This window comes from Chinchilla lanigera, unplaced genomic scaffold, assembly GCF_000276665.1.
Source record: "Chinchilla lanigera isolate Chin_1 unplaced genomic scaffold, ChiLan1.0 scaffold00022, whole genome shotgun sequence".
Lineage (NCBI taxonomy): Eukaryota > Metazoa > Chordata > Mammalia > Rodentia > Chinchillidae > Chinchilla > Chinchilla lanigera.
Window position 1 is genome coordinate 4,856,962 of NW_004955423.1, and position 21,599 is coordinate 4,878,560.

Genomic DNA, 21,599 nt, shown 5'->3' on the forward strand with positions numbered 1-21,599 from the left:
CAGACTCATCAGTGAGCTTGGTAATTTACTTGTGTCTCCTCAACACAATGGCAAGCAAGAGAAAGTAAGTTCATTCCCTTGTCTGTTGGCGCCTAACTCAATAGGATCCCAGTAGTGGAACTAAGGGATCTGCTGCTTTGATAAATCTGATTTCATCCGACCTCAGGTTCCATCTCAGGTTCAGCTTTAGTGCTTCATGATTCTGGTGGCTTTAAAAAATTTACCATTGTTATAAACCCCTTCCCATCCACATTATGGGCTTAGAGGCTGTTTGTCCCTAAGCAGAGCTCCTTCAGAGCTGGAGAGGCTGCCCAAAGGGAAGTCAGCATTTTATCTGCTCTTCCCCTTGTAGAGGTTTTGCTTCTCTCTTCTATCTCTTAATGCACTGTTGGATTCTTATTTATCCCTCCAATGTTATAAGGTTTTCTGGATTTCCCTGATCTAGCAATGAGAAAATTGTACAGCGTCCCTTTAACGGATTTAGAGTTGTGTGAAACTGAAAGTGAAACCCTGCAACCGTGAAAAGAGTTTCTGGACTCTGCCTGGGCAAAATTTGAGAGGTTTGCTCAGCCAGATCTTCACATACTGTGTTAGAAGAGGTCTTACAAACTATTTGATGCTTTAAAAATGACCCTTAGATGGAATATGACAGAATGATTTTGAAGAATGGGGAGCAGTTTGAGCAATGTAGAATGAGGAAGCATCATGTTTTTCGAAATGTGGTTTCATTAAAAAAATAAGCCCACTTCCACTGCAGCTGTGATTCCTTGTAAGATGCAGTAAGTGAGGGAAAGGACAGGGCTCACACGTGCGTGAGTACCTGGCAGCTGAAACACCTAGTGCAGAGTCAGGAGGGCGCTCCCTGCACTGCACAGGTGTTCCCGAGCCAGTGTTGAGTACATTCCTATCATAACAGACCTCCCCATGATTTCATAGAAACTTTGCCTCTTGCCTCAAATCATAGTACTATAAGTAAAATGAATTCAAGTAGACTTGATGACAAACCTTCATGAACCACCTGACTATGTTGCCCCTCTGTGTTTGTAGAGTGAGTAACTATAAAATAATTGCATTATTTGTATATTATTTTGTAACAACTGCCTGCGTTATGAGTAAAACCTGTCCTGATTGCAACCATGCAGATTAAAAGCTATCATTGATATTTTACAATGCAAATAAAAAGTCTTCAGAGAGGATTTTATGTTAGATAGGATTTGATTGCATTTCCCAAAAGGTTCATTTACTGTAAGCATTGAACTCAATGTGCTGATATTGAAATGTGCTGAAACCTTAAGTGGTTCAGCCTAGACAGAGAGATTACGATTTTAAGAAAGATTCTTATTTTTGTTGTGGCAGTGTGTAGTGGTTTTTGTGAAAAATCCCAAGAAAATATGTGTGTGTGTTTATTTTATTTTTTTTTGTGTGTGTGTTTAAAGTGATCTTTTTTAAAATTTTATTTTAAAGAGAAAGAACAATAACAAAATAACAACAATGAAGAGAAAAACAAACCAGCACAAAAACACTAAAAAAGTACAGGATTTCAAAACAAAATGATAGAAATGAACAATGATGGTTATATTGCATACTGTCATCTTCAATGTTACTCAATTACCAGATGTAAGAGTGCAAGATTGATCACACAGTTAAAGACTGCTCCTTCTGTCACTTTCTTGGTGCAGGCCTTTCTGACATGGTGCCATCCACAGTGTGGAATGTGCCCGAAATGTCCTCACCAGAGGCCAAACACTGGACAAGGCACTCTTGGGCTTTCTACTTCCAACAGGTGAACTAAATAAATCTCTTTTCTGTAAAAAAAGCACCTGATCTCAAGTGCTTTTTTTTTTTTTATTGTAACACAGAACTGGCAAAGGCTAAGTATATTTCCACTCAAATTATCCCAGCAAGTCACAAGAGTGGGATGAAAATTTTAAACTCTTTAATTCTCTTTCACACCTTTCTCCTGCTTGTATAAGGAAAGAAATGAGAAGGGAAACGGAGAGACTTGCAGTGTTCTCTGCTGATGCTGCCGTGCTCCACTGTTCTTCCACACCCAGAAGCCAGTGTCTGAAATCTGGAAAAAGAAGATCGGTTCTCTCTTTTCTTTTCCTTTGATTCTGTGATCTTTAGCATTTCTCCAGGCCAGTATTTTTTTAATTTGCTCTGGAAATAAGATTCACTTTGGTCTTTCAGGTGCTGGACCTACCCATGTTCTTCTTGTCTTGGGGTCTTCGTGCCAGCAGCTTTTTGCATCTAAATCTCACTCCACTTTGGCAAGATTGGTTCTTTCCCATACTTGAAGTCTCTGAAAATTGGTGTGTCCTCAGAGATGTCTGACCTGCTTGTTTTCTGCAATCATTATCCCATTTTATTTTTAAATTTCTGTATTGACTCCTTGCAATTCAAGCTCATATCAGGAGCTCCATAGAATCAGAGATATATCCCCAGGATCTAGAACATTACTTGGCATCAGATGCACAATTCTGAAATGAATAGCAAGTCTAGCACTAGAGTCAGGACCTACTTTCTCTCCATTGCAAGGGCACTTTGACTAAAGTTTTACTAATCATAGGTAAGGCAAACAAGGTGGGCCTTCCTCTTCTTTGTTGTTTTGGTCTTCAACACCAACTTGTAGAGACCAAATTCCTAGTGACTGTGACCATAGATCAAATGCACCCACTTCTGAATCCAGCCCCTCTCACAGAGCTCAAGCTGCAGCCAAGGCACAGCAGGTTGAGAAGACCTGGCTTGATCACTCTCACTCTGGCTCTTCTCTGGTGCTGTTTCCATGCTGACTGATGCCCGTGGGGAAGACCGGCACTGCTGCCCTTCCCCAGTGGAAACAACATAGCCCAGAGATTTTGCTAGGGTGTGAGACATCCATGAAAACACAGAATTCTGCAGTCCAAAGGGATAGACTATTTCATTTTTTGAGGGGTACCGGGAATCAAACTCAGGTCCTTGTGCTTGCCAGACAGGTGCTTATGCAACTGAGCTATGTCCCTGGCCTGGAATAGACTATTTCTGAAACTCAAAGTGGAGATTTCTTCTTGACACTTGAAGAAAACTGTTTGAAGATCTCCTTTATAAGAAATATTTATAGAAAGTTTTCAGAATCCCACATCGTAATGCAAATTCACAAGGAAAAACAAGATCACTATTAAGGGAACTATGTACTGATGAAAGACAGCATTAATAGGTGTTCCTTTCTGCTCCTCTTAAATTATTTAAAACAATTGCATGCATATAATTGTACAGGGAATATAACTTAGAGACTATATAGGAATGTTACATATATAGCAAAGTAGGAGGAAAATTATTATGACTAAGAGCTCTGAAAAGTTAATGTCTAATTTATGGCAGACTGTTGTTAAATCCTTTACCAGTGCTAGTAATTAATTTTTCTTCTGTATGTGCTTATGATGCAGTTGTTGTTATCTGCGTTTTTTCAGACATTCAATGTGGTTTTAACAGCACATTATTGTATCACAGTTTCTTGACAACTGCTTGATTTGGGGTTTCTTCAAAGAATCAGTGTGTTAAAAGAAGTTCAGATTAGATTTCTTAATGCTTCTATGTTTTACCACAATGAATTTATTTTTTTTTTGTTAATGTATGCTTTCTCCTTTATCTTCCCTAAATTTGAATTCTGAATAGTCCTCTAATATATGAAACATCCGAGGTCTTCCCCACTTTTACTCATTATTAGATGAGTTCTGGGGTCAATTCAGGACAATTGGAAAGAATTTTCATGTTTGTTGTACATCATATAGAAAGTGAAAGTATGGCAAGCTCTTAATTTCTGGGAAATACCCTGGGTGTCAACAAAACCACGAGATGGAAGGAGGCGTGCACATTCTGTTTGTTCTACGAAACTGAAAATTTTGTCTGGGAACTTTTTTCATTAAATACTGGACATGAGGACGCTACATTTTCTCCCTTTCATGATAACTTGATTTACAGTCTATGGAGCTATTATATTGCTCTAATTCACTCTTCGTATCACCATAATTCAGAATTTAGTATATACGTTTGGAGATTTCAAAGATTGTCCAGAAGACTACCGACCAAGGACAGATAGACTATGAGTTTCAGGTATGGAATGCCTGAAATAATGGCAGGGAGCTTTTCGCAAAAAAAGCTCTGCGCAGGTGCTCCAGAGAGTGCAGCTTCATGGACACGCCCCAGTCAGGAGGACTCACAGAGTCCCATCTAGAACAGAGGCAGGGTCTGGGCTTTAGAAAAGCAAACCAGTACACACGTGTGTGTGTGTGGAGGGCAGATGCACTGAGTACACAGCACTGTGCTAGTGCTGAGTGTGTGAGTGTTCTCAGACACAGTCCCTGCCCTCACAGGACTTACTCCAGTGGATGACATCGACCTGCACCCTGGCAATTGAAAACAAAGTTCCAGAGAGAGGCAGGGAGGAGCTCAGGACACTGAAATGCAGGTAGGACTGCAAATGGGAACATTTGAAACTGTTAACAGTGGGGAAATTAGTTCGAAGTCCATTATGTAAAATGCATTTAATGTATTATAACATGGTCCAATGGTTTTCCTTCTTTATATTTAAATTTATTTTTGACCGTCAGTTATTTTCTTCTTAGTCTAGTAAGCTCAGAACAACAGTGTAAATATCTATCACTAATATATATTTTGCACACAGCAGTGAGCTCTTTTCCAGTACATTCTATTGACTTCTCTGATTCACGTAGTCTTATAGATATTACTTTAATTCTTTTCTTTTCAAAGCCTGGATTTTTGCTTTATTTATTCAAAACTCTGTGCTGTTTTCTCCAATCAGATTTTATTTGTACATTTTAGAGATACATAATGATCACATTCATCATAGAGAATTTGTATCTGTACATGATATAACCTCTTTTCCCCCCCATTCCTTTACCTTCCCTTCAACCCTTCTTTTGAGAAAAGATCTCTTTGGTAGCCAAGGCTGACTTTGAATTTCAGATCCTCCTGCCTAAGCCTCTTAAGTGCTTGGAGTAGGAGTTATGCCACCATTCCTAGCTCTCAAAAGCCTTGTTTATTCTCTCATAATTATTTGGTAGTTTTCTGTATTCCCATTCAATTTCTAACTTTTGATTGGCTTATCTATGCATTAGTGATTTTATTTATCTTTTAAATTATGCAATAAACATATAATGTAATATTTACCATCATTGCCACCATAGGTATACATTTCATTAAAATATCTTTATATTTTAGTGCAGTGGAATATATAATTTTTTGCTTTGCAAAAGAGAAGTTCTGTACCTATTGATTTACTCTTCCTTAATCCTCTACTCTTTATTCCTTGCTTTTAAGAGTTTAACTGCTTTATTTTTATCATTGTGGTGGTTAAATTTAAGTGTCATTTGACTGTATCAAGGGATAGCTACAGAACTGATAAAGTTTTGTGTTTAGGTGTCTCTTTGGGTTTCATCCAGACAGACTGGCATTTGAATCACTGATCTGAGAGGGAAGATCCACCCCCTTGTGGTTGAGGTCCTAGATGGAGCAAGAAGACAGGAAAATTCAGTGATCACACCTGGAGTCAAAATATAATCTGGCCCTGCCTTTGGACACTGTAAATTCAGGTGCTCAGGCCTTTGGATTTTGATAGAGCCAACTCCTAGCATCCTAAGATCTATAGCTTGCTGAAGGCCTCTTATGAGACTTTGCAGCTTCCCTAACTTTGGGAATCATATCCCTTAATAAATCTCCTGTCATAAATCTCTCTCTGAACCCTATTGTTTCTGGGTTAACAGAGAACGCTGACTGATACATTCATATAACTGAATCACATAGTACTTGTCTTTCTGTGTCTGCCTTATTTCACTTGTGATAAAGTATACAAGAGTCCTCCATTGTATTACTGAGATTTGTTTTTCTAGAACAAAGTGCCTGAGGCAACGAACTTATAGTGAGAAGGTTTATTTAGCTCACAGTTTGGAGGGTCATATTCAAGAGGTATGCCCTCTCTGTTTGGGCATCTGGCCAGGGTGTCACATCTTGGCAGATGTGCTGTCAGAGTAAGCACTCATGTTTGGAGCCACAAAATAGAAAGAGTGGATTGGTGGGGTCCTCAAGTTCCTTCTGCAGTCACTCCCCCAATAACCTATGGATATCCCCAATGCCCACTTCCTGTGGGTCTCCAGCACCACCCAGTGGGTGCTTTGAGAGCCAGGCCTTAACGTATGGACCTTTGGAGACCATCATGCAAAGCATAGCATACACGATGTAGCCTGCCACAGTGTGATCTAGTTATTGAAGCTGAATAATATCCCATCATATACACATAGTTTACTTTGTTTATTCTTTATCTGTTGATGGATATTTGAATTGTTTCAGCTTCTTGTCTACTTTGATAAATACTTTAGTGAACTTGGGGTGCAAGTATCTCTTTCCACTTTTTAGGTTTTTTGTATACATATGCAGAAGATTACTGGGTCATAGTAATTCTATTTTTCAAACCATCTCTATACTGTTTTCTGTAAATTTTCTGTTTCTACCTACAGTGGGAAGAGCATTTAGCTTCTCCCCACCCTTTGTAGTGCTAGTTCTCTGTTGTTCTAAAAGTGACTCTACTAATGGGTATTATGAGATATTGCATTGTGATCTTTCTATGTTTCATGCCAAGAGGTGTTGTTTTACTTACTTTTCTCATTGCTGAGACAAAATATCCAACATCCAAAGTTAAAGGATTAAAGGTGTATTTTGGTTCATAGTTTGTAGAGTTTTCAGTGCATAGGTGGCTGGGTCCAAGGCAGGTTAGAGTGGCAGAAGGGCATCACAGAGGAGAAACAGTCCATGGCATGGAAGGGCAGACAGAAGGCAGAAAACAGTGAGGAAGGTAAGTAGCAGCAGCAACCGGCATCTTCCTTTTATCCCTTCCAGTGTACCTGTACTTTGGGTGGTGCCACCCACACCATTATCCACACCCATATCTATGCCAAAACAATCACTGGCCTAATTTAGTAACCACACAACCTTAATTCCAGCATTCATATTCTTTCTTTAATGAAATACATATTGGAGTTGTTTGTTAATTTTCAATTGGTTTATTTGGTTGGCTTTGCTACGGAGTTATAGAAATTTTTTAAATATTTTAATATTCATTCCTTTCCAAATACATGGTTTGCAAAAATTTTTTGTGCTATCCTGTAGGTGCCTTTTAACATGATTGATTTCTCTCCTGGAAAGAACCATTTTATTTGAATGTTCTACCACTGGTCCAAGTTTTTCTTTTTTTAATTTTACTTTTTTTTTTTTTGTCTTTTTGAGACAGGGTCTCACTATGCAGTTCAGGCTGGCCTTGAACTCACTTTGTAGCCCAAGCTGGTCTTGAACTAACAACACTCCTCCTGCCTCAGCATCCAGAGTGCTGGAGGAGAAACAGTCCATGGCATGGAGCGGCAGGCAGAAGGCAGTGATGCAGTGAAGTAGCAGCTGCAGTAGCAGCTGTAGCGACAGCAGCAGTAGCAGCAGCCACAGCCACAGCTGCAGCAGCAGCAGCAGCCTGCCTCTCCCTTTTATCCCTTTCAGTGTACTTGCCCTTTGGGTGGTGACATCCACATCCAGAGCTGTGCCAAATCAATCAGTGGACTAATTAAGGGTGTAATCACACACCCTTAATACCAGCAGCACACACACTAGATTCAGCCACCTCTGAAAAGCCCTACCTATAACTTCATGAAGCTTTAGGGGAACATCTAGATACAAGTCATAACAGGCATTACATGTCTTTTCAGGTGCTTATTAGGCATTTGTACATGTTCTTTAGAGAACTGTCTGCAAATTTTTCCCCGTGTGCAGTGGTTTGTTGTTGAATCATCTACATATTCTGAATTTTATTCCTCTTATCCTGTGTAACTTAAAAATATTTTGTCACATTCCATAGGTTTTCTTTTCCCTATATTGATTATTTTTTTAAGTTTTTATTTTAAAGAAAGTAGGAAAAAAAGAACAACAGCAAAATTCCAACATCACAGACATAAACAAAACAAGGGAAGAACATTAAAAATGATACAGGGTTTCAAAACAAAACTGTAGGAATTAACAGTGGTTGTTATTCCATATTGTTATCTTCAATGAAGTTGCACAGATTACCAGATGTAAGAATGATCGTTCAAACCATTAAAGAGAATAAAAAATAATTTTAAAAGGTAGAGTTAATGTTTAAAATTTTTTATGTGTTGACCAACTTTTCATGCTTATATCTGGTAATCTGAGCAACTGATTTGAAGAAAACAGTATGCAATGGAACAACCACTGGTGAATTCCTACTATCTTGTGTACTGAAACTCTGTATTGTCTCTAATGTTTTGTTGTCTTTTTATATTAAAAAGAGAAAAAAACAATGAAAATGATACAGAATTTCAAAACAAGATGATAGAAAATTGACAATGGTTATTATATTGCATATTGTTATCTTTAAATAGTTGCTCAGATTACAACATATAGGCATGCAAAGTACAATGTAGTATTACTCAGCCATAAGAAAAGATAAACTCAAGGCTTTTATAGGTAAATAAATGCAAGGAGAGACCATACTCATAAGTGAAATAAATCAGACTTGCTTGTGTAAACATTGTATTGTCTCCCTAGTGTAAGAACATGGAAAAATAAACAGGATTCAAAAGGTAAAATACATACTGTGAAAGGGGCAGAAACTGCTCAAAGAGATTATTTCTTTTGAATTGTGAAAATTTTTAAGTTTTATATGTATGCATAAACATATGCTAAAACTATATAGTGGATATTCAAATAAAAGCCACAGTAAAATACACATTGCTGTTAATCCTCCTCAAAATATTTCCTCTTATTTGAACACAATTATGCTATCATCATGACCCCTTTTTTTTTCAGTACCAGGAATCAAACTCAGGGTCTTGCACTTGCCAGGCAGGCACTGTGTCACTGAGCTACATCTCCAGGCAGTCTTGCCCTTTCTGAAGGATTCTGGGAGTCCTCTTCTGTGAGTATCTTTTTGAGGTATGGTCAGTAATATGGTAAATGCTCCTGCCATGTGTCATTTTAGAAAAAGGCAGGCTTGGAAAGATACTGTGGTGTGTTCTCATCCACCAGATCTGGCACTGTGCAAATTCTGGCTCTTCTCCAAAATCAAAATGAACCTGAAATATATATATATATATATATATATTTTATTGATTCAGGTCATTAATGTAACCATGACAGCCTAAGTAAAGATACTTGAAAAGGAACATTTCCACAACTTCTTCAGAAAGAGCTAAGGAAAATGGGACAAGTGTGTTTGAAAGTAGGGTCTGCAGAGGGCAAGACAGAATTTCAGGTGTCTTTCTCCTGGAGGGAGGGCAGACTGTTTCTTGCCACTGCACACCAAAATCCAGGTGTTCAGGTCTCTGGATTTAGAGGGAGCCCTGTTCCTGTCATCCTATGATCTGTCGCTTAAACTTGTTTTACCTTTTTCCTTTTTACTTTATTGTAGTAAAGCAGCTATGAGAGATACCCATCTCAGGTGGAAGACAATTTGAGAAATTTTAGACGGGGTGTTTCTTATCCTTTCTGGAAAATTCTTTGTTTTAATTTTGTGTTAGCTTGTTTTTTACTATGCAGTTCAGGCTGGCCTTGTAGCCCACTTTTTAGCCCAGGCTATCTCAAATTTGCAATGATCCTGCTGCCTCAGACTCTGAGCTGGGATTATAGGTGTGTGTCATCACACCAGGCTCTCTCTGTAACTTGTACTCAACTTCCTTCTGTAATATAGCAGGTATTTACGGAACTTGAGACAGAGATTCCTTAGAAAAAGTTAGACGAGCTAGGCATGTTGATGCACACCTGTAATCCCAACCCTCTAGAGGCAGGAGGATCTCCGTGAGCCCAGGCTGCATAATGATTTCAAGATCTATCTGAACAGCATAGTAAAATTCTGGCTCAAATAAATAAATAAATAAACAAACAATCAAACAACAACAACAACAACAACAACAACAAAAAACGGTAGACCAAAAAACCCACTTTGGAATCTTCTAGGGATGGAGACAGTCTATAGAGTGACACATGTAAAGGAAAATATCCTTTAACTTTACCTGCTCTTTGTTTTTTGTGTTTTCTTTTCTGTTGTATCTAAATTTGGAGGCATAGCTAAAAAAACACATGAGAATTATGTTCTATATCCACCATAACTTTATAAATATGTGGCATATAATTTTCATGGTGGTGATTACTGATAATTTTTTCAGCATTGGTACAACAAGGAGACTCATGTACTGCTTATACTTTCCTTTGAGCTGAAGGAATCTATGTCAGTAGATACTCACAGGGTCCATTGACCTTGATGCCTCCTGGAAGAGTCTTGGCTGCAGAGTGACCGGAGATGAAGGAACAGAATTCTGACACTTGTTTCACAAGCTGAGGATGCAGCTCATCATCATGCAGCTCCTCAAGCTGGGAGAGCTGCTTCTCAGTGGTGACTCAAAGATAAAGCATTTCTTTCTTGGAAAAGACCTGTTTATGCACAGATGGTGCAAATTGAAATGTTGAATTCTCTCATTGCTACCTGCAGTAGCAAAATAGAGTTGTTTTAGTATAAAATATGCTGGAATGGTTCTTAAGACTGTACCTCAGGTTGAACATCCTAGAATGAGGGAGTATCAGATTATTTTTTAAATCCCATGTTGTAAAATGATAGATACAGTCAGAGTTAGGTATTTTTTCTGAGATACAGTTAGTGATGGAAGGGCACATCTTGCACTGTGAAGATCACTCTGTGCATGGTGGTTACACTGAGCGTATACTCCGGAGGGCATTGTTTGCTTTGTACAGGTGTTTCAGGCCAAGTGCTGACTGCTTCCTATATAGTGCACAACCTAAATTTCATAACAAAATTTTCCCATCCTTTTATAGTAATTCCTGCACAGGCAGGCATTGTCAATGGCCTTAAATCTTTATGTTAATGTGAATACAAGTGTCCTTGACCCCAAAACTTTTTGAACAATCTCACTATGCTGCATTTATTTTTTCTGAGTGAATAGTTGTAAAATAATTGGTTTATTTTTACATTGTTTTGTAATTGTTTCTTTCTCTTTTTTTTTTTTTTTTTTTTTTTTTTTTTTTTTTTTTTTTTTTTGTTTTTCTCCGGTACCGGGAACCGAACTCACGACCTTGTGCTTGCCAGGCAGGCACTTTGCCGCTGAGCTAAATCCCCAGCCCCTTTTTTTTGTCTTTATGAGGCGGGGTCTCGCTATGCAGTTCAGGCTGGCCTTGGGCTCATTTTGTAGCTCAGGATGGTCTCGAACTCACAATGATCCTCCTGCCTCAGCCTCCCAAGTGGTGGGAGTACAGGTGTGAGCCACCACTCCAGGCTGTAATTATTTCTTATATTATGTGTAAATGCAGTCCTAACTACAATTATGCAAAATAAATTCTATTTTCTGTATATTAAAATACAGACAATAAAGAAAAGAAGTCTTGGAAAGAGGACTGTGCTGTAATTATGATTTGATTAGTGTGGTCCACGGGTTCACTTACTGTACCCTTGAACTCAGTGACGTTGAAATGTGCTGGACTCTTTAAGATGCAGGGCTAGTGGGAGGTGATGAGCATTTTAAGAGGGATTAATGCTTGTTACTAGACAAGGTCCCAGGAGGTTCCTGAGCTGAAAAAAGGAACCTAACCCACCTAGTTCATAGAATAGGTATGCAGGTTACTGATTCCCATCATGGCAAAAGAATTTCCAAGACATATCAGTAAGAAACAGGAGAAAGGTTCATTAGGTAGAAATGTAAACACACAATTAAGAGTGGAGTGTGAGTGTTCAGAGAGATGAGATGCATTATAGTTTGCAGATGGGAATATTTATGTGTTGTTTTGGTGTGAAAAATCTGTTGAATTTGTGACTCTATTTTCTTCATCTTAAATAAAACTATATCCTCTAACATATAATAGAAAGGAAAATATAGTATTGGCCTATCACATTGCCTTAATAAAATGGCCCAAGGCACACATGTGTGCCTTATTCCAACCTGTTACCTGGCTGAGTGAGGTTTTAAGATGACTGAAGAGAACTAAAGAAGCTGACCATTAGGTCACCATGGCACTAGCAAACAAGCAGACCTGAAGATCAATTGAACAGATTATAAAATGCAGACACAACTATTAACACACTCAGCCATCTTATCCTTGACAAAAGCTCCAAACCTATTCACTGGAAGAGATAGCATCTTTAATAAATGGTCCTTGAAACCTGGCTTTCCACATGCCGAAGACTCAAACTAGACCCACGTCTATCACTATGCACTAAATTAAAGTCAAAATGGATCAAAGATCCTAAATATTAAAACAGAAACGCTATATCTACTGGAAGAAAAAATGAGCAGAAATCTTGAAGACTGAAGTGAAGGAAGAAACTTCATGAACTAAACCCAGACCACATGGGAAGTACTTCAATGAATCAACAACTGGGATCTTGTCTTATTAAAAAGATTTTGTGCAACAGAAGAAATCTCCAACAGAATGAAAAGGCAGCCCATAAAGTAGGAATATTTTAGCCAATTGTCCCTCAAACAAAAGCATTATATCTAGAACATATAAAAAATTGAAAAAAAAAATCAGGGGCCACAAATTCAAAGACCAATACCAAAGTAGACATCTGAGATGAATGAATGAATTTGTATTTCTTCATCTTCTCAGATGAAGAAATACAAATGGCAAATAAATCTATGAGAAAATGCTCAACATCATTATTCTCCTGACAGATTCTGATTTCATTTCACTACAGAACAAATGCCTATCATCAAGAAAACAGCAAATAACAAACGCTAGATGGGGGCTGGGGATTTAGCTCAGCGGCAAAGCGCCTGCCTGGCAAGCACAAGGTCGTGAGTTTGGTTCCCGGTACCGGAGAAAAACAAAAAAAAACCAAAACAAACAAACAAACAAAAAAAACCAAAAGAAAAACAAATGCTAGAAAGACAGTGGGGAAAAGCAAACTACTCTGAACTGTTGATGAGAGTGCAGAATGGTCCAACCACTGTGGAAATCAGCATGGAGATTCCTCAAAAAACTAGGAATGGTGGTCCCATTTGATACAGCTATTTCCCTTCTAAGTATCTTCCCAGAATTAAAAACATCATACCATAGTGATATATGTGCACCCATGTTTATAGCAGCACAATTTCTCACCGCTAAATCTTGGAAACAACACAAATGCCCATTAACTGAGGAATGGATAACAAAGATGTGTTTTTTATACATATTCAATGGAGTACTACTCAGCCATAAAGAATTATAAACATGAGACTTTTATAGGCAAATGGATGCAACTTGAGAAATTGTTCAAAAGGAAAAAAGAACTAACATGGGGAAAAACGGAAAGGACGAAAGGGAAAAGAAATAAATACAAGAGGGTTATACTATTAGTTTCTCTTAATTCATTGAAAAGAAAGGTTTGTACTAATATTATTTGTAGAATTTTGGGGTCCATATCTTGTACGCTGAGTAACTACTTTAAAAAATATGCAATGTATTAACTACTGTTATTCTATTATTTTGTTATGAAATTTTATTTTACTTCTTTCCATAATATAAAAAGTACAGTGTAGACATCATTATTTTAAACATCATTGTGCACAATCAGAATTAAAATTTGATGAAAATTTAATTTCTGGTTTTGATTGATTAAATAACAGCTGAAATCTTGAAATAATTTATGTAAATACATTTTTTCTGTCATAGTTAATACCAGATTTCTTATTTTACTTGTGTGAGCTGATCACCCATAAGGCCTCTTATGCATGAACTGAGCTGTTTTCACATTGTTTTCATTATGTCCTGGAACTTGAAGCCAGTGCATTTGCAGTGAGATACATCCCAGCCCTTTTATAATTTTTAAATTTTGGGGCAAGTTGCTCAGGATGGGTTTAAACTTGAAACCCTCCCGTCTCAGCCCCCCAAACTGCAGGGATAACTGGTGTGTACCACCATGCCAGGCATCATTATTATCTGCAGACACTTAATCACTAGTTTTTCACTTGAACAAAAGTGAGTTAATGGAGAACTACTATAGAATAAAAACAACCTCTAGAGTTTTATTTCATTATACTTTTAATTAGGCATGTTGATTTTCTGGTTTGCTTCTTTTAGTAATGATACCTACTTTAGAATATTATCTCAGAATAAAACAATTTTGTTCCTCTGCTCATGGTAATGAAACTTTGCTTTCTGCATATGTGAAGTTTATAGAAGCTTCTATAGTTTTTCTGTGACAGCATTATTGCTGATTCCTTTGTTCATTTGGTAGAAAGCATAACCTCCAGACTGATTCTTACCTACGTTCATTTATAAGCTTGACATGGAGGATTTTTCCTATAAGACATTTTTAACTGTCTGTCTAAGGTGCTATATAACCTTAAAAAAATAATGTGCTGGAGATCAACTATGCATACAAACGTTTACAGAGATCTCTGGTATACACGGAGTTGAGTTTCTACAGATATAAACATCACTGCAACAGATGCCCAGATCAAAAGCAAAAGACACTACCAGAATCCCTCAGTGTGTCTACCCAATGTGAACTTCTCTGACATCTGTCACCATGGTTCTTTTGTATGTTTCTAAACTTCACATTTCATAACTGAATGCATTGTTTTTGAATTGATTCCTCTTGCTGTTTTTAGGTGTCACTTTCCTCCTGTAAATCAGTAATTCCCACTTTCATTGTTCTCCAAAAGCATTTCTGAACTTTGACACGATTGACATTTTGTCCTACATAGCTCCTTGATGTGGAGTTTTTCACACCTTGTAGGACATTTAGCAGCATACTTAACCTCTAAATACTTCATGTTAGTAGCATCTATTGTATTCACTAATCCAACAGGGACAACCAAATAAATCTCCAGATATTGTCAAATACTTTTAAATTGCCTATTGATCCATGGAGATGATAACGGTGCCATGCTCCAACCTATTGGCTCATGCTGTGCTTCTCAAGTTTGTTTCTGCTGCTTTACTGATGAATAAGTGTATATGTAATATTCTTTTATTGTTTTTCAAGATTTTGCTGTAAAAGTCTTTACTTGTTATAAAATTCCAAACGTTTACAGACCCAAAAATTTCTTGTAGTTGTCCTTTGATTTTTATTCTGTAAAGTATTAGTATACAACTTGTCGGACTATATTCAGTTTCTGTGTGGGGCGACAGGTTCCGAGGACGAGGTGCCTGCTGCAGATGAAAAGAAAAGCAAGAGAGAGACAATAATGGGATCAGGAGGATTGCAACCTCTCGGACTGTAACCTTGATTCCCATTTTCAGTAACATTTTATTGAGAAAAACAAAGGAGACAACAGAGGAATGGGAGGATATCAACAGGCTTAGCAAGGACAATACAACTCAATTATCACAGGAACCAGACTTGACTTAGTTAGCCAACATGTTATCATTCCTTCAGGCATATCTCAGCAAAGAATCTAGTGTTGTCCCCCAGCTCTCCACAGGGATACAGGTCTTACAATCATTTCCTTTACACCAAAGCTTTTGCTAGACTTCCTCTGTAATCAAACAGTCATATGGCTTGGTCAGGCCTGAGGCAATACATTGAAAGATAAACTAAAGACTGTCCTTCTCCACAACAACTGAGCTCAGAATAAAATCTAAAAGTCTAATATACAAATATATAGGATATTTAAGCAAAATTTTAAAAATTATTTATTTTTATATAATCTTTAATTCATAGAGACATCATTTCCTTTTGAATCATAGTATAACTAACAAAATGACAGTAATGGTAAAGATCATAGTAAGAAAGTAGCAGGAGCAGTATGGCAGGTACAGGGAAGGCAGCGATGATAATGTGGCTTCACAACAACTATGGTTTCTGTAGCAAATTCTGAAAACAGCAGGATGTGTTTGGTCCAGAGTGAGCATCGAAGTCCAGAGTGCACCTGAGACAGGAAGAGGAGGGGCAGACAAGAACCAGACTGAGAAAACAGTGCAAGTCTGACCACAAGGCAGTGTCACATTTGTACGAAATCCTCAAAAGAAGGCCAAAGTAAGTTTCATTAGATTCCTTGTTAAAATTGCACAAAAAGGGAGAGATTTCATTAAGGCAATATATAGCAGTGATTCCATTAGCGATACTGAAATTCCTTCTACACAATAACCCTCCTCTCTCTTGTCTCCATCACAATAGCTGTGAAGGTTTTCATAGGTAAAAACAGGTTAATTTGTTTATTTTCTTCATATTTTGTACTTTTCTTTGTTATTATGTACTATATTACAGGATTATACTCATTTTTATATGAATGTTTTTGGGTTGTGGAATGAATCATCTGAATTTCCACTACAGTACTTCTTATGGAGAAATTCTATTCCATATACAAGTGCTTTGGATTACAAACATGTTTCCAGAACATGTTTACATCTGTGAGCAACAAGGAGATTGCCTGTAGTTTTCTTTTTTAGTTGGGTCTAGTTTTTCTCATCTCTGGTATGATTTCTCTGGGTGCTTTTAAAGTCTCACTTTCCATACCTCAGTCTTTACTTGGAACACACCATGACACACTTCTCAGGCAACCTCAGTGATTGCAAACCTGAGCTCTTGTTGCAGACAGGATCTGCATAGGCCAGTAGAGGTCACTAATGAGGCTGCACAGACTGGTATCTCATCTCCTGATCGATTAGATGCACTGAGGCAAATGCCTTTAGGCTCCCTAGTCCTCAGTTTCCTCCTCCAGGAAATACAGAGAGCTTTACTTGTTCAATAGGTGGGGCTTCAAATTAACCAGACAACTCAGCCCCCTCACAGAAGAGGTGGTCAGATGCAGAGGCGGCAGCCCTGCTGCTTAAGTTGCTGTTGTTGCGGTTGCTACTCTGCTGCCCCTGAGCCACCTCTCCATGGTCCTTGCCTGCCTAAGACACGGGTCCCCAGCACAGTAGTGGCCAAGTGCAGGGGCTGAGACTGATAGAGAAACTGGCACCCCTCTGCAAGTGGCTGCTAAACAATCCCTGGGAACTCTGCGACCCACACAGCAGAAACAGGAGGATGAAGCAGAGTGGAAGAAGCTGTGAAGGAAAGCTGGGAAGGAAGCTAAAGGAGCTGGATGCAGCTGAGTTTTGCTGCCCTTCCACCCACATTGGCTGCCCTTCCTGCCTATCCCTCTACTAGTTTCCCAGGCAAGTTCATAGCTCCAGGCTGCTTCTAGGAGTCACAGGCAGGTGGTTGCTCCTCTCCCTTCCAATGGTAGTATCCCAGGGCCAGGAAAGGGAGGGTTTATTGCCAAGGTGGGCACAAACTAAATACACACTATGTTCCCTCCAATTAGCACTGTTACCTCCTCTCTCATCAGAAAGTCAAAACTGAAATTTATCCTTCTTGTTAGAAAGTAATATATTCCATTATGTACAGATTCCACATTTTGTTTATCCATTCATCTGTTTTTTCTGGGTTGGGTCTATTCTCTGCATATACTATCCTCCATACTGCTACAAATACAGGACTTCAGCCTATTTCTGGGTTGAAAAATAGTCTATTGAATATATGCAATCCATAAAATTCAAAATCATTTTGATGTAAAAGGGAACAAATAAGGCATAAAGACATATGTTTCAACATAATAAATGGCACATAAGATCAATCCAAGACTAATATTATACCAAACAGGGGAAATCTGAGAACTTTCCAGGATATGTAATGAGGCAAAGAAATTTCCTTTCACCACTTTTACAGCATAGCACTGGAAGTCATATCCAGAAGAAAAAGATGAAAGAAGGAATAAGATGAAAGAAGGAAAGAAAGAAAGAAAGTCAGAAAGAAAGAGGAAGAATCCAAATTGAGAAAGATGAGCTAAAATTGTCACTGTAGATAACATAATCATAGGTTTGTAGTATGTATACAAAACAATCAGAACTAAGAAACAAATTTGGCAAAATACTGGGATACAAAATCTACATATAAAAATTATAGTATTGATTTATGTCAGTAACAAATTATATGCTATGGTGTGTGTCTGGATGTCCCCCAAGGCCTCATGTGGTCATGGGCCTTTCTTGGAGGTGGCTGAAACTGGAGTGTGTGACACTGGGATTAAGTGTGTATGATTACTAAATCAATCCACTGATTGCTTTGACACTGCCCTAATCCCAGTAGTCTGGAAGGGATAAGAGGGACAGAAAGAGGCTTGTCTTCCACTTTCACCAACATGAACTGTTCCCTCTCTGCCATGTGCCACCCTGCCTTGGAGCCAGCCAATTATGGACTGAAATTTCTACAAATGGTGAGCTAAATAATTCTTTTCTCCCTTTGGCTTTGAGTGTCAGGTATTTTATTTCAGCATCCAGGGAAAAGTATCTAAGACATTATCTGAAGAAATATTTCAATAAAGCAATCTCATTTAAATGCAAACTCCAAGAACCTATAAATGTACCCAATGATGTGAGTGATCTCCACATTGAAAACTATGGAACATTGTTGAATAAAATAAAAGAAAATTCATGAAAAGGAAGGAATTAGATTCATGAAAAGAAGGAATTAGATGTTTTTGAGTTGCAGAATTAATATTGTCAAAATATCCTTATTACCCTAAACAATGAGCAAATGCATTGTAATCTTCATTAAAACATTAATGATGTACCTCACCAAATTAGAAAAATTCCTAAAAATCATATGGAAACACAACATACTCCAAATAGCCAAAAAAATCTTTAGTAAAAAGAACAAAACTGGAAACATCATACTACCAGACTTCAAAATACACAACTAAGCTCTAGTAATCAAAGCACAGTACTGACATAAAAACAGATATACAAGCCAATGGAACAAAGTGTGCAGCCTGGAAATAAATTCATGTATCTCTTGCAACTAGGCTTTTGCCAAAAGAACCAAGAAGACATATTTAGGAAAAGATACCTCAGCCAGTTTGCTTGCATATCCCATTTTCTTATTTCAAAGAGCACAATAGCTTTCTGATTTAATTAACAGCCTGACTTACTTTTCCTCTGCTCACCAAAAGTTGCAGCTGCCTGGTCATTTTCTCTTGGCTGCTACTTTAGAGTTCTGTCAGTCCTGCCTGTCCCATGAGCATCCCCTGGTTTCAGTGGTTTACCATGTCGATGTTACTCAATGATTCTGAGGTAGCCTCCTGCTGAAATGAAACTCCTAGACTTTCTAAACTCAACAACACAAGGAAAGGACAGCTACTAAACTTGCACCAGCTGTCTCCAACTGTGGCTAGCCTGCCTGTTACGGTTTGAGGTTTGCAAGGAAACAACACAATACAGGACACTGAATTTATAATTTTATAATAGTCACCCAAAGAGTCCTTTACAAAGGGAGTGAAGAAAATCTGTCCACACACTAAAGACCAAAAGAATCCAACTGAGGGCCTGGATACCACAGCAATGTCCTGTATGATTCCAGCGAAAGACCTAGAGCCCATCACAGTGCTCCCCAACAAGTCCAGCTGGAGGCCAAGAGCCCATGACAATGTCCTATGCAAGTCTGCTTCATGAATCTATGCTTGAAAGACCCATAGGTCAGCAGTGGAAGCTAGAAAGTCTGTGCCAGTGGGATGCAGGATCTGTGCTAGCAGGCTGAGGGATCTGCACTGGAACCAGGAAGCAATGCTCAAAGTAAGAACCAGAGCTTCCCTCACTGACAAGGAGGTCCCAAGCTTCTCTGGTGATGAGAACAACTGAGTTCATCAGGAAAGCCAGTATGACAAGCTCCTCCAGGAGAACCAACAGCAACAGCAACCTCAGGAGACCCAGCAGCTCCCAACAGCTCCCCTTCTTCCTCTCTAGTTCTTGTTTTTATGTTGTTGACAACAATCCTCACATGGGCTTCTCACATCCACCACCAGGCTGCTTCATTTCAGCTGGGTGTTACAAGTTGACACACTGCCCCACTGAGGATATGGCCTCAGAGGAATTTTCTGTGTTCATTTGAAAGTTATCTGAGAATAAATTTGTAGATCATCTGGTAAGTTCCCATTATCACTAATATAGTAACCATGTTGCCCAAGTGGGACTGAGAATCAGAGCAATTAGATGAGTGCATTTTGCAGTATTTGGGGGCAAGAACATAAAGAATTCATTCTCATACCATGGCTAACACTGAAGGACAACACCAATATTTAGCAAAGTTTAGCAAAGTTGAAACTATCCTTCACAATATCTCGGTCCAAGTGACATACTCTTTACTGTTCAGGTATCATATGGTAATTGAGAAAATATTTCTGGGTAAAATAAAAACAAGTTCACAAAGCATACAAAGTGTAACTCTTAAAAATGGAGATTTAAATTTTTTTGCTTCATTCTCATTTTCTTTTACTTCTTTGTTTCTTTATTTCTTCCTTTCTTTTTCTCAGAAAGCATTTTATCAATGAAAGATTTGGGAAAAAATCTGAGAACAAGAATGTAGAGATAAAGCATTTGAAAAACATGATTGATATCGCAGAAATTGATTATACTTCACAACTTTGGATAAATTTGGGAAGGAGCTATCTTCAATATTATATGCACCTTATGTATCTTTTTGTCAGGTTGTCATTGCATTCATGCACTATTTAAAATGGATCAGTTTCCCATTCAAGAGATTATAGAATGTGGATATATGCTTTGGAATATTTTGTAAGTGCATATTTTGTGCTTTCACTCAGCCAATTTTGAAATATAAAAGGGTTTCCTAAGAGATGTCAGTGTCAATGCAGTTGCACTATTTTGTTATTCCATGCTCACTTTTAGGAAAAATACATTTGTAGTCACACACACACAGATACACACACACACACACACACACACACACACACACACTCAGACACACACATAAGGTCCATTGAGGCAATGCTTTTAATGATCAGAAATAAATAAGGAAATCTAAAATATTACATCAATAGGATAGTAATAAAAAGAATATGAGATTTAGTATAAGATCCTTGTATCTGAAGTGACAGCTGTTTAGTGAAAGTTCTAAAATGAAGCTCTGCATCTTAAAATCACATAGTTTGTGTTTCACTCTTCTTTTTATTTTGGCATATTTTCCATCCCTTATATTTGTTTTAGAACTAAGATACAAGCTCTCCTGTGACCTTGAAGTCTCAGCTGGCACAGCCTCTAATTCCAAGAGTGATTTGCCATTTTAAGGTGTTTAGGAGATTTTATGTTTCTATACATGCAGTGGTTCCCGCCATTACAGTAATTTCAGTGGTGGTCTCTCTGAGGTCTTTGGGCAGAGGAATCAGTGTACCTTTTCACAACTGGATCCCTTCACAGGAGATGATAGAGCCTGTCAAATGGAAGCCAGGAACTGACTGTTCATTATTTTCCATTCATGATAGTTGAATCAGAGTAGGGGAACGGAGTGAGAGAGGAAGGGGTGGGAGCCAGATAGGTATCCTATAGTCATGACACACCCACACTCACACAGAACTATATTGATTTCCTAAGTGGCTGTCAGGCTAGTCAAGTCAAACATAAAGCTTAACCATCACAGGTGAATACTGTGCAAAATTGTTTCCCACTATGTAGGTTATCCCTTCATTCTATTGTTTCTTTGCTCTGCAGAACTCTCTCATTTTCCTATATAACTCATACGTCTGTTTTTGCTTTTATTACCTGTGCTTTTGGGTCTT

General features: G+C 38.2%; 1 long non-coding RNA gene across 1 annotated transcript in view; it reads left to right on the forward strand.

Annotated features, from left to right (window-relative positions):
• Nucleotides 1–8,696: 8,696 nt before the first annotated feature.
• Nucleotides 8,697–21,599, forward strand: part of LOC106148529 — a 35,444-nt gene continuing 22,541 nt past the window's right edge. Inside the window, exon 1 of the long non-coding RNA XR_001234067.1 lies at nucleotides 8,697–8,971. This is a non-coding gene — a long non-coding RNA (uncharacterized LOC106148529). The remainder of the gene's footprint in view (nucleotides 8,972–21,599) is intronic.